Source organism: Arachis hypogaea, chromosome 2 (genome assembly GCF_003086295.3).
Source record: "Arachis hypogaea cultivar Tifrunner chromosome 2, arahy.Tifrunner.gnm2.J5K5, whole genome shotgun sequence".
Taxonomy (NCBI): Eukaryota; Viridiplantae; Streptophyta; class Magnoliopsida; order Fabales; family Fabaceae; genus Arachis; species Arachis hypogaea.
In genome coordinates this window covers 80,668,714-80,679,386 of record NC_092037.1, presented here as the reverse complement: position 1 = coordinate 80,679,386, position 10,673 = coordinate 80,668,714, and the positions used below count along the sequence as shown (strand labels likewise).

Here is a 10,673-nt window from a genome sequence, read left to right as displayed (position 1 = left end):
GTGTCCAGAGCTCTTAAGCACACTCTTTTGCTTTGGATCACGACTTTAACCACTCAGTCTCAAGCTTTTCACTTGGACCTTCATGACACAAGCACATGGTTAGGGACAGCTTGATTTAGCTGCTTAGGCCTGGATTTTATTTCCTTGGGCCCTCCTATCCATTAATGCTCAAAGCCTTGGATCCTTTTACCCTTGCCTTTTGGTTTTAAGGGCTATTGGCTTTTTCTGCTTGCTTTTTCTTTTTCTTTCTATTTTTTTCGCCATTTTTTTTTTCGCACAAGCTTTTGCTTTTCACTGCTTTTTCTTGCTTCAAGAATCAATTTCATGATTTTTCAGATCATCAATAACATTTCTCCTTGTTCATCATTCTTTCAAGAGCCAACAATTTTAACATTCATAAACAACAATATCAAAAGACATATGCATTGTTCAATCATTCATTCAGAAAACAAAAAGTATTGTCACCACATCAATATAATTAAATTCAAGGATAAATTCGAAATTCATGTACTTCTTGTTCTTTTGAATTAAAACATTTTTCATTTAAGAGGGGTGAAGGATTAATGGGTTTTATTCATAGCTTTAAGGCATGGTTACATACTAATGATCATGAAATAAAGACACAAAACATAGATAAACACAACATTAAAAACCGAAATACAGAAGGAAATAAAGAACAAGGAATGAATCCACCTCTAGTGGCGTCTTCTTCTTGAAGGTCCAACAATGTCCTTAAGCTCTTCTATGTCCCTTCCTTGCCTTTATTGCTCCTCCCTCATTGCTCTTTGGTCTTCTCTTATTTCTTGGAGAATGATGGAGTGCTCATGATGTTCCACCCTTAATTGTTCCACATTGTGGCTCAAATCTTCTAAGGAGGTATTGAGTTGCTCCCAATAGTTGTTGGGAGGAAAGTGCATCCCTTGAGGCATCTCAGGGATTTATTGATGATGAGCTTCCTCATGCACTTCTTGAGGACCGTGAATGGTCTCTCTTGCTTGCTCCATCCTCTTCTTGGTGATGGGCTTATCCTCTTCAATGGGGATATCTCCTTCTTTGATAACTCCAGCTGAGTAACACAGATGGCAAACAAGGTGAAGAAAAGCTAGCCTTGCCATGGTAGAGGACTTGTCGGCTATTTTGTAGAGTTCATTGGAGATGACCTCATGAACTTCTACTTCCTCTCCAATCATGATGCTATGAATCATGATGGCCCGATCCACAGTGACTTCAGATCGGTTGCTAGTGGGAATGATGGAGCGTTGAATGAACTCCAACCATCCTCTAGCCACAGGCTTGAGGTCCAGTCTTCTTAGTTGGACTGGCTTGCCTTTGGAGTCTATTCTCCATTGGGCTCCTTCCACACATATGTCCATTAGGACTTGGTCTATCCTTTGATTAAAGTTGACCCTTCTAGTGTAGGGGCGTTCATCTCCTTGCATCATGGGTAAGTGAAACGCTAACCTCACATTTTCCGGACTAAAATCTAAGTATTTCCCCCAAACCATTGTGAGATAGTTCTTTGGATTCGGGTTCATACTTTGATCATGGTTCCTAGTGATCCATGCATTGGCATAGAACTCTTGAACCATTAAGATTCCGACTTGTTGCATGGGGTTGGTTAGGACTTCCCAACCTCTTCTTCGGATTTCATGTCGGATTTCTGGATACTCATTCTTTTTGAGCTTGAAAGGGACCTCGGGGATCACCTTCTTCTTTACCACAACATCATAGAAGTGGTCTTGATGGCTCTTGGAGATGAATCTTTCCATCTCCCATGACTCGGAGGTGGAAGCTTTTGTCTTCTCTTTTCCTTTTCTAGAGGATACTCCGGCCTTAGGTGCCATTGATGGTAATGGAAAAACAAAAAGCTTATGCTTTTACCACACCAAACTTAAAATATTGCTCGTCCTCGAGCAAGAGAAGAAAGAAGAGAAGAAGAAGAAGAAGAAAATATGGTAGAGAGAGAGAGAGGTAGGTTCGGCTAAGTGGGAGAAGAGGGGTTTGTGTTGTGTGAAAATGAAGGAGAATGGAAGGGTATTTATAGGGAGAGGGGGGTGTATGTTCGGCCATTTTGGGTGGGAATGGGTGGGAAATTGATTTTGAATTTTATGAAGGTAGGTGGGGTTTATGGGGAAGAGTGGGTTGATGTGAGTGGTGAAGGGGGTGATTGGGAAGAGGAATTGAGGTGATTGGTGAAGAGTGTTGGGAAGTGTGACATGGGGAATACAAATCACAAAAATAGGATTAGTAGGTAAGGTGGGAATATAGTAGGTGGGGATCCTGTGGGGTCCACAGATCCTGAGGTGATCCTGTGGGGTCCACAGGATCTGAGGTGTCAAGGAATTCCATCCCTGCACCAATTTGGCATGTAAAATGCCTTTGCACACCATTATGGCATTTAAACGCCCATTGGTGCACGTTCTGGGCGTTCAATGCCCATGTGAAGCATGTTTCTGGCGTTGAACGCCAGTTTCATGCTTGTTGCTGGCGTTCAGCGCCAGCTTTTCTTCTCTGGGCACATTCCTGGCGTTCAACGCCAGAATGTTGCTTGTTTCTGGCGTTCAGCGCCAGAATGATGCTCTGTTCTGGCGTTGAACGCCGGCCAGATGCATCTTACTGGCGTTGAACGCCAGCCTGTGCGTCCTCCAGGGTGTGAATTTTTTCTTCTGCTGTTTTTGATTCTATTTTTAATTTGTATGATTTTTTCGTGACTCCTCATGATCATGTACCTAATAAAACACAAAATAACAATAAAATAAAAATTAGATAAATAAAATTGGGTTGCCTCCCAACAAGCGCTTCTTTAATGTCAATAGCTTGACAGTGGCTCTCATGGAGCCACAAAAGGTGATCAGGTCAATGTTATATAGTCCCAACACCAAACTTAGAGTTTGGATATGGGATATTAACACCAAACTTAGAGTTTGGTTGTGGCCTCCCAACACCAAACTTAGAGTTTGACTGTGGGGGCTCTTCTTGACTCTGAACTGAGAGAAGCTCTTCATGCTTACTCTCTTTTGTCACAGAGGGATGGCCATGTGCCTTAAACACAAGGTAGTCCCCATTCAATTGAAGGACTAATTCACCTCTGTTGACGTCTATCACAGCTCCTGCTGTGGCTAGGAAAGGTCTTCCAAGGATGATGCAATCATCCTCTTCCTTCCTAGTGTCTAGGATTATGAAATCAGCAGGGATGTAAAGGCTTTCAACCTTTACTAACACGTCCTCTACTATTCCATAAGCTTGTCTCAATGACTTGTCTGCCAATTGCAATGATAACAAGGCAGGTTGTACCTCAATGATCCCCAGCTTCTCCATTACAGAGAGTGGCATAAGATTTATCCCTGACCCTAGATCACATAGAGCCTTTTCAAAGGTCATGGTGCCTATGGTACAAGGTATTAGGAACTTGCTGACAAACCCCAATGTGACGGTTTATCTTGTATTGATTTTAGGGGATTTTATCACCTTTTACCCACATTTATTCAATGAAATAGCATGGTTTTATAACTTCTCCCTTAATTGTGCTTAAGAGTGAAAACATGCTTTTTAGGACTTAAAATAGCTAAATCTAATTCACCTTGATTCCATTAGATGCCTTGACATGTTTGTTAAGTGGTTTAAGGTTTAGGAGGCAAAGATTGGATCAAGGGAATGAAGAAAGAAGCATGAAAAGTTGGAGAACTCATGAAGAAATGAAAGAACCGGAAAGCTGTCAAGCCGACCTTTTCGCACTTAAATGACCATAACTTGAGCTACAGAGATCCAAATGATGCGGTTCCAGTTGGGTTAGAAAGCTAACATCCGGGGCTTCGAAACGATATAAGATTTGTCATAGTTGCTGTACGTATGGTGGCGCGCACGCGCAAAGTACGCGCACGCACCGTTGCTGCCGCCTAGTTCACTTAAAGCAAAACGTGGCCAGCGAATTTAGAAGCCTTGTGGGCCCAATCCAACTCATTTCTGATGCTATTTAAGCCAAGGAGTGAAGAGGGAAACATATGTTAGTTACCATTAGTTTAGTTTAGTAGTTATAAGTAGTTTCTAGAGAGAGAAGCTCTCACTTCTCTCTAGGATTAGGAATAGGATTAGGATTAGTTCTTAGATCTAGGTTTTAATCTTTGCTTTCTTCTACTTCTACATCTCAATTCCTTGTTGTTAGATTCATTCTTCTTCCATTCTTTTATTGTAATTTCCTTTATGTTGTTCTTATGTTTTGTTGTAGATCTACTTTTGTTTCTTCCATTTCCTTTCAATTCAATAAGAGGTAATTCATAATAATTGTTCTTCTTTGCTTTTCTATTGTTGATCTCTTGTTTTTGTAGTTGTAGATTCCTTTAATTCTTGCATTTAATAATGATTACTTCTATTGCACTCTATGTGTTTGATAAAATGCCTCTTCTAGATATAGTATAGATTTTATTCCTCTTGGCCTAGGTAGAGTAATTAGTGACTCTTGAGTTATCTAATCCTTTTGTTGATTGATAATTAGAAGTTGCTAATTGATTTGAATACCTCTAAAGCTAGTCTTTCCTTTAGGAGTTGATTAGGACTTGAGGAATCAAATTGATTCATCTACTTGACTTTTCTTTACTTGGTAAGGGTTAACTAAGTGGGAGCAATGAACAATACTCATCACAATTGAGAATGATAACTAGGATAGAACTTCTAGTTCTCATATCTTGCCAAGAGCTTTGTTAGTTGTTAGTTTATTTTCATTGCCATTTACTTTTCATGCTTCTTATCCAAAACCCCAAAATAACTCACAACCAATAACAAGACACTTTATTGTAATTCCTAGGGAGAACGACCCGAGGTTTAAATACTTCGGTTTATAAATTTAGGGGTTTGTACTTGTGACAAACAAACTTTTTGTATGAAAGGATTCTTGATTGGTTTAGAAACTATACTTGCAACGAGAATTCATTTGTGAATTCTAAACTGTCAAAAATCCATTCGTCACTTGCCAGGATCTTGTTTCTTTTGAGGTAGAGTTTTCTGAATCCAAGTATCTAGTTCACTAATGAGCAAGGGAGGTTCACTTTCCTAAGTCTCATTACCAAACAACTTGGCATTCAGCTTCATGATAGCTCCTAAATATTGAGCAATTTGTTCTCCAGTCACATCTTCATCCTCTTCAGAGGAAGAATAGTCTTCAGAGCTCATGAATGGCAGAAGGAGATTTAATGGAATCTCTATGGTCTCTATATGAGCCTCAGATTCCTTTGGATCCTTAATAAGAAACTCCTTATTGCTTGAAGGACGTCCCAAGAGGTCTTCCTCACTAGGATTTTCGTCCTCTTCCTCCCTTGTGCATTCGGCCACATTGATCACATCAATGGCCTTGCACTCTCCTTTTGGATTCTCTTCTGTATTACTTGGGAGAATACTGGGAGGAGTTTCAATGACTTTCTTACTCAGCTGGCCCACTTGTGCCTCCAAATTTCTAATGGAGGATCTTGTTTCATTCATGAAACTGAAAGTGGCCTTTGACAGATCAGAGACTATATTGGCTAAATTAGAAGTGTTTTGTTCAGAATTCTCTGTTTGTTGCTGAGAAGATGATGGATATGGCTTGCTATTGCTCAGCCTATTGCGTCCACCATTGTTAAAACCTTGTTGAGATTTTTGTTGATCCTTCCATGAGAAATTTGGATGATTTCTCCATGATGAGTTATAGGTGTTTCCATAAGGTTCACCCATGTAATTAACCTCTGCCATGGCAGGGTTCTCAGGATCATAAGCTTCTTCAAAAGCTGCCTCTCTAGTACTGTTGGATGCATGTTGCCATCCATTTAGATTTTGAGAGATCATGTTGACCTGTTGAGTCAACACTTTGTTCTGAGCCAATATGGCATTCAGAGCATCAATTTCAAGAACTCCTTTCTTCTGAGGTATCCCATTATTCACGGAATTCCTCTCAGAGGTGTACATAAATTGGTTGTTTGCAACCATGTCAATGAGTTCTTGAGCCTCTTTAGGCATTTTCTTTAGGTGAATAGATCCACCTGCAGAATGGTCCAATGACATTTTCAAAAATTCAGATAGACCATAATAGAATATATCTAATATGGTCCATTCTGAAAACATGCCAGATGGACATCTTTTGGTCAGCTGCTTGTATCTTTCCCAAGCTTCATAGAGGGATTCACCATCTTTTTGTTTGAAGGTTTGAACATCCACTCTCAGCTTGCTCAGCTTTTGAGGAGGAAAGAATTTATCCAAGAAGGCAGTGACCAGCTTATCCCAGGAGTCCAGGCTATCCTTAGGTTGTGAATCCAACCATATTCTAGCTCTGTCTCTTATAGCAAAAGGGAAAAGCATGAGTCTGTAGACTTCAGGATCAACTCCATTCGTCTTTACAGTCTCACAGATCTGCAAGAACTTAGTAAAAAACTGATAAGGATCTTCAGATGGAAGTCCATAAAACTTGCAGTTTTGTTGCATTAAGGCAACTAGCTGAGGTTTCAGCTCAAAGTTATTGGCTCCAATGGCAGGAATGGAGATGCTTCTTCCATCAAACTTGGACGTTGGCTTTGTGAAGTCACCAAGCATTCTCCTTGCATTATTATTATTTTCGGCTTCCATCTCCTTCTCTTGTTCGAAAATTTCTGAAAGGTTGTTTCTGGATTGTTGTAATTTAGCTTCTCTTAATTTTCTCTTCAGAGTCCTTTCAGGTTCTGGATCAATTTCAACAAGAGTGCCTTTTTCCCTGTTCCTGCTCATATGAAAGAGAAGAAAACAAGAAAAGAAAGAGGAATCCTCTATGTCACAGTATAGAGATTCCTTTATGTTAGTAGAAGAAGAAATGGGATAGAAGAATGGAGATGGAGATTCAGATTTTTGGATGAAGAGAGGTGAAGAGAAGTGTTAGTAATTAATAATTAAATAGAAGAAGAAAAGAGAAGGGAAATTTCGAAAATAATTTTGAAAAAGAGGTTAGTAATTTTCGAAAATTAGAAATAAAATGTAATTAAGATTTAAAACATGAAACAATTAGTTAATTAAAAAGAACTTTTGAAAAAGGGGTGAGATGTTTTCGAAAATTAGAGAGGGAAAAGTAGTTAGGTGGTTTTGAAAAAGATAAGAAACAAACAAAAAGTTAGTTAGTTGATTGAAAAAGATTTGAAATCAAATTTGAAAAAGATAAGAAGATAAAAAGTTAGATAAGATATTTTGAAATCAAATTTAAAAAAAAAAGATAAAATTTTTTGGAAAAGATAAGATAAAAGAGAAAAAGATCTAATTTTTAAAATGACTTGACTAACAAGAAACTACAAGATAAGATTCTAGAACTTAAAGATTGAACCTTTCTTAACAAGAAAGTAACAAACTTTAAATTTTTGAACCAATCACATTAATTGTTAGCTGATTTTCGAAAATATGATATAAAGATAAGAAAAAGATTTTGAAAATATTTTGAAAAAGATTTTTGAAATTTTCGAAAATTATAAAAAAATGAAAAAGATATGATTTTTGAAAAAGATTTTAAAAAGATAAGATTTTTAAAATTGAAATTTTGACTTGACTTGTAAGAAATAACTAATTTTAAAAATTTTTGACCAAGTCAACCCAAAATTTCGAAAATTTGGAGGGAAATAAGGAAAAGATATATTTTTTTTTATTTTTGAATTTTTAATTATGAGAGAGAAAAACAACAAAATTACTCAATGCATGAAATTTTTAGATCAAAACAATGAATGCATGCAAGAATGCTATGAATGTCAAGATGAACACCAAGAACACTTTAAAGATCATGATGAACATCAAGAACATATTTTTGAAAAATTTTTGATGCAAAGAAAACATGCAAGACACCAAACTTAGAAATTTTTAATGCTTGGAAAATATGAATGCAAAGATACACATGAAAAACAAGAAAAGACACAAAACAAGAAAACATCAAGATCAAACAAGAAGACTTACCAAGAACAACTTGAAGATCATGAAGAACACTATGAATGCATGAAATTTTCGAAAAGATGCAAGAAAAATTTTAAAAGCATGCAATTGACACCAAACTTAAAAATTAACACAAGACTCAAACAAGAAACACAAAAATATTTTTTTATTTTTATGATTTTCTAATTTTTTTGTATTTTTATTTTAATTTTTTCGAAAAACATGGTTAGAAAAACGAAAAAGAAAATAAAAATTTTGAAAAAGATTTTTGAAAAGAAAATTACCTAATCTGAGCAACAAGATGAACCGTCAGTTGTCCAAACTTGAACAATCCCCGGCAACGGCGCCAAAAACTTGGTGGACGAAATTGTGATCCATATTCTTTTGTACTTGTATGAAATCATTATTATGGCACTAGTTGAATTCACAACTCCGTTCAACTAACCAGCAAGTGTACTGGGTCGTCCAAGTAATAAACCTTACGTGAGTAAGGGTCGATCCCACAGAGATTGTTGGTATGAAGCAAGCTATGGTCACCTTGTAAATCTCAGTTAGGCAGATTAAATAGTTTTGGTTTTCGAAAATTAATAGTAAATGGAAAATAAAAAGGGATAGAAATACTTATGTAAATCAATAGTGAGAATTTCAGATAGGTGTATGGAGATGCTGTGCTCCTCTTGAATCTCTACTTCACTACTCACTCTTCCGTCAATCTTTCTTACTCCTTTCCATGGCAAGCTGTATGTAGGGCATCACCATCATCGGTGGCTACTTTCAATCCTCTTGGAAAAATGGTCCTATGCGCTGTCACTGCACGGCTAATCGTCTGGAGGCATCACCCTTGGTTGATGGCTACATCCCGTCCTCTCAGTGAAAACGTTCCTATACTCTGTCACAGCACGGCTAATCATCTGTCGGTTCTCAATCAGGTTGGAATTGAATCCATTGATTCTTTTGCGTTTGTCACTAACGCCCAGCCTTCAGAAGTTTGAAGCTCGTCACAGTCATTCAATACCGGAATCCTACTCGGAATACCACAGACAAGGTTAGACTTTCCGGATTCCCAGGATCCTACTCGGAATACCACAGACAAGGTTAGACTTTCCGGATCCTCATGAATGCTACCATCTATCTAGCTTATACCACGAAGATTCTGTTGGGGAATCTAAGAGATATGCGCCCGGCCTAAGGTAGAACGGAAGTGGTTGTCAGTCACGTGCGTTCATAAGTGAGAATGATGATGAGTGTCACGTATCATCACATTCATCAAAGTGTTGTGCAACGTATATCTTGGAATAAGAATAAAAGAGAATTGAATAAAAAGTAATAGTGATTGTATTGAAACTTGAGGTACAGCAGAGCTCCACACCCTTAATCTATGGTGTGCAGAAACTCCACTGTTGAAAATACATAAGTAAAAGGTTCAGGCATGGCCGAATGGCCAGCCCCCCTTGAGTGATCAAGAGACCGAATAATCAAAGGCTAAACAGTCAAGAGATTAAACTGTCAAAAGATGTCTAATACAATAGTAACTTATCCTATTTATACTAGACTAGCTACTAGGGTTTACATGAGTAAGTAATTGATGCATAAATCCACTTTCGGGGCCCACTTGGTGTATGTTTGGGCTGAGCTTGATCTATCCACGAGCTGAGGCTTTTCTTGGAGTTGAACTCCAAGTTATGACGTGTTTTGGGCGTTCAACTCCGGATTATGACGTTTTTCTGGCGTTTAACTCCAGAGAGCAGCATGTACTTGGCGTTCAACGCCAAGTTACGTCGTCAGTTTCGGAATAAAGTATGGACTATTATATATTGCTGGAAAGCCCTGGATGTCTACTTTCCAACGTCGTTGAGAGCGCGCCAATTGGAGTTCTGTAGCTCCAGAAAATCCATTTCGAGTGCAGGGAGGTCAGATTCCAACAGCATCAGCAGTCCTTTTGTCAGCCTTTTTCAGAGTTTTGCTCAAGTCCCTCAATTTCAGCCAGAATTTACCTGAAATCACAGAAAAACACACAAACTCATAGCAAAGTCCAGAAATGTGAATTTAACATAAAAACTAATGAAAACATCCCTAAAAGTAGCTTGAACTTACTAAAAATTACCTAAAAACAATGCCAAAAAGCGTATAAATTATCCGCTCATCAATGATCATGGGAAGTCACAAAATCAATTGAAAAAGCAAAAACAGAATGAAAAACAGAAAGAAAAATAGCACACCATGGAGAAAAACCTTGCTGGCGTTTAAACGCCAGTAAGGGCAGCAAATGGGCGTTTAACGCCCAGTCTGGCACCATTCTGGGCGTTTAACGCCAGAAAGGGGCACCAGACTGGCGTTTAACGCCAGGAATGGGCATCAAGCTGGCGTTAAACGCCAGAAATGGGCACCAGCCCGGCGTTTAATGCCAGGATTGGCAAAAAAAGCAATTTTGCTCGCCACTTGGTGCAGGGATGAATTATCCTTGACACCTCAGGATCTGTGGACCCCACAGGATCCCCACCTACCCCACCACTCTCTCTCTCTTCTTCACCCATTCACCAATCACCTCAACACCGCTTCCCCAGAAACCCCTCATCTATCAAATCCCACCATTCTCTTCACCACTCACATCCATCCTTCAAAAAACTCCACCTACCTCACCATTCAAATTCAAACCACTTTCCCTCCCAAACCCACCCATAATGGCCGAACCTTACCCCTCTCTCCACCCCTATATAAACTCATCTTCACTCCTTCATTTTCACACAACATACATACTACTTCTCCCCCTT

General features: G+C 38.6%; 1 non-coding gene across 1 annotated transcript; it reads left to right on the top strand.

The window, feature by feature from the left end:
- Positions 1 to 6,088: 6,088 nt before the first annotated feature.
- Positions 6,089 to 6,192, top strand: LOC112767042 (small nucleolar RNA R71). The gene has a single exon (XR_003184682.1). It is a non-coding gene; the product is annotated as a small nucleolar RNA R71 (small nucleolar RNA).
- Positions 6,193 to 10,673: the final 4,481 nt, after the last annotated feature.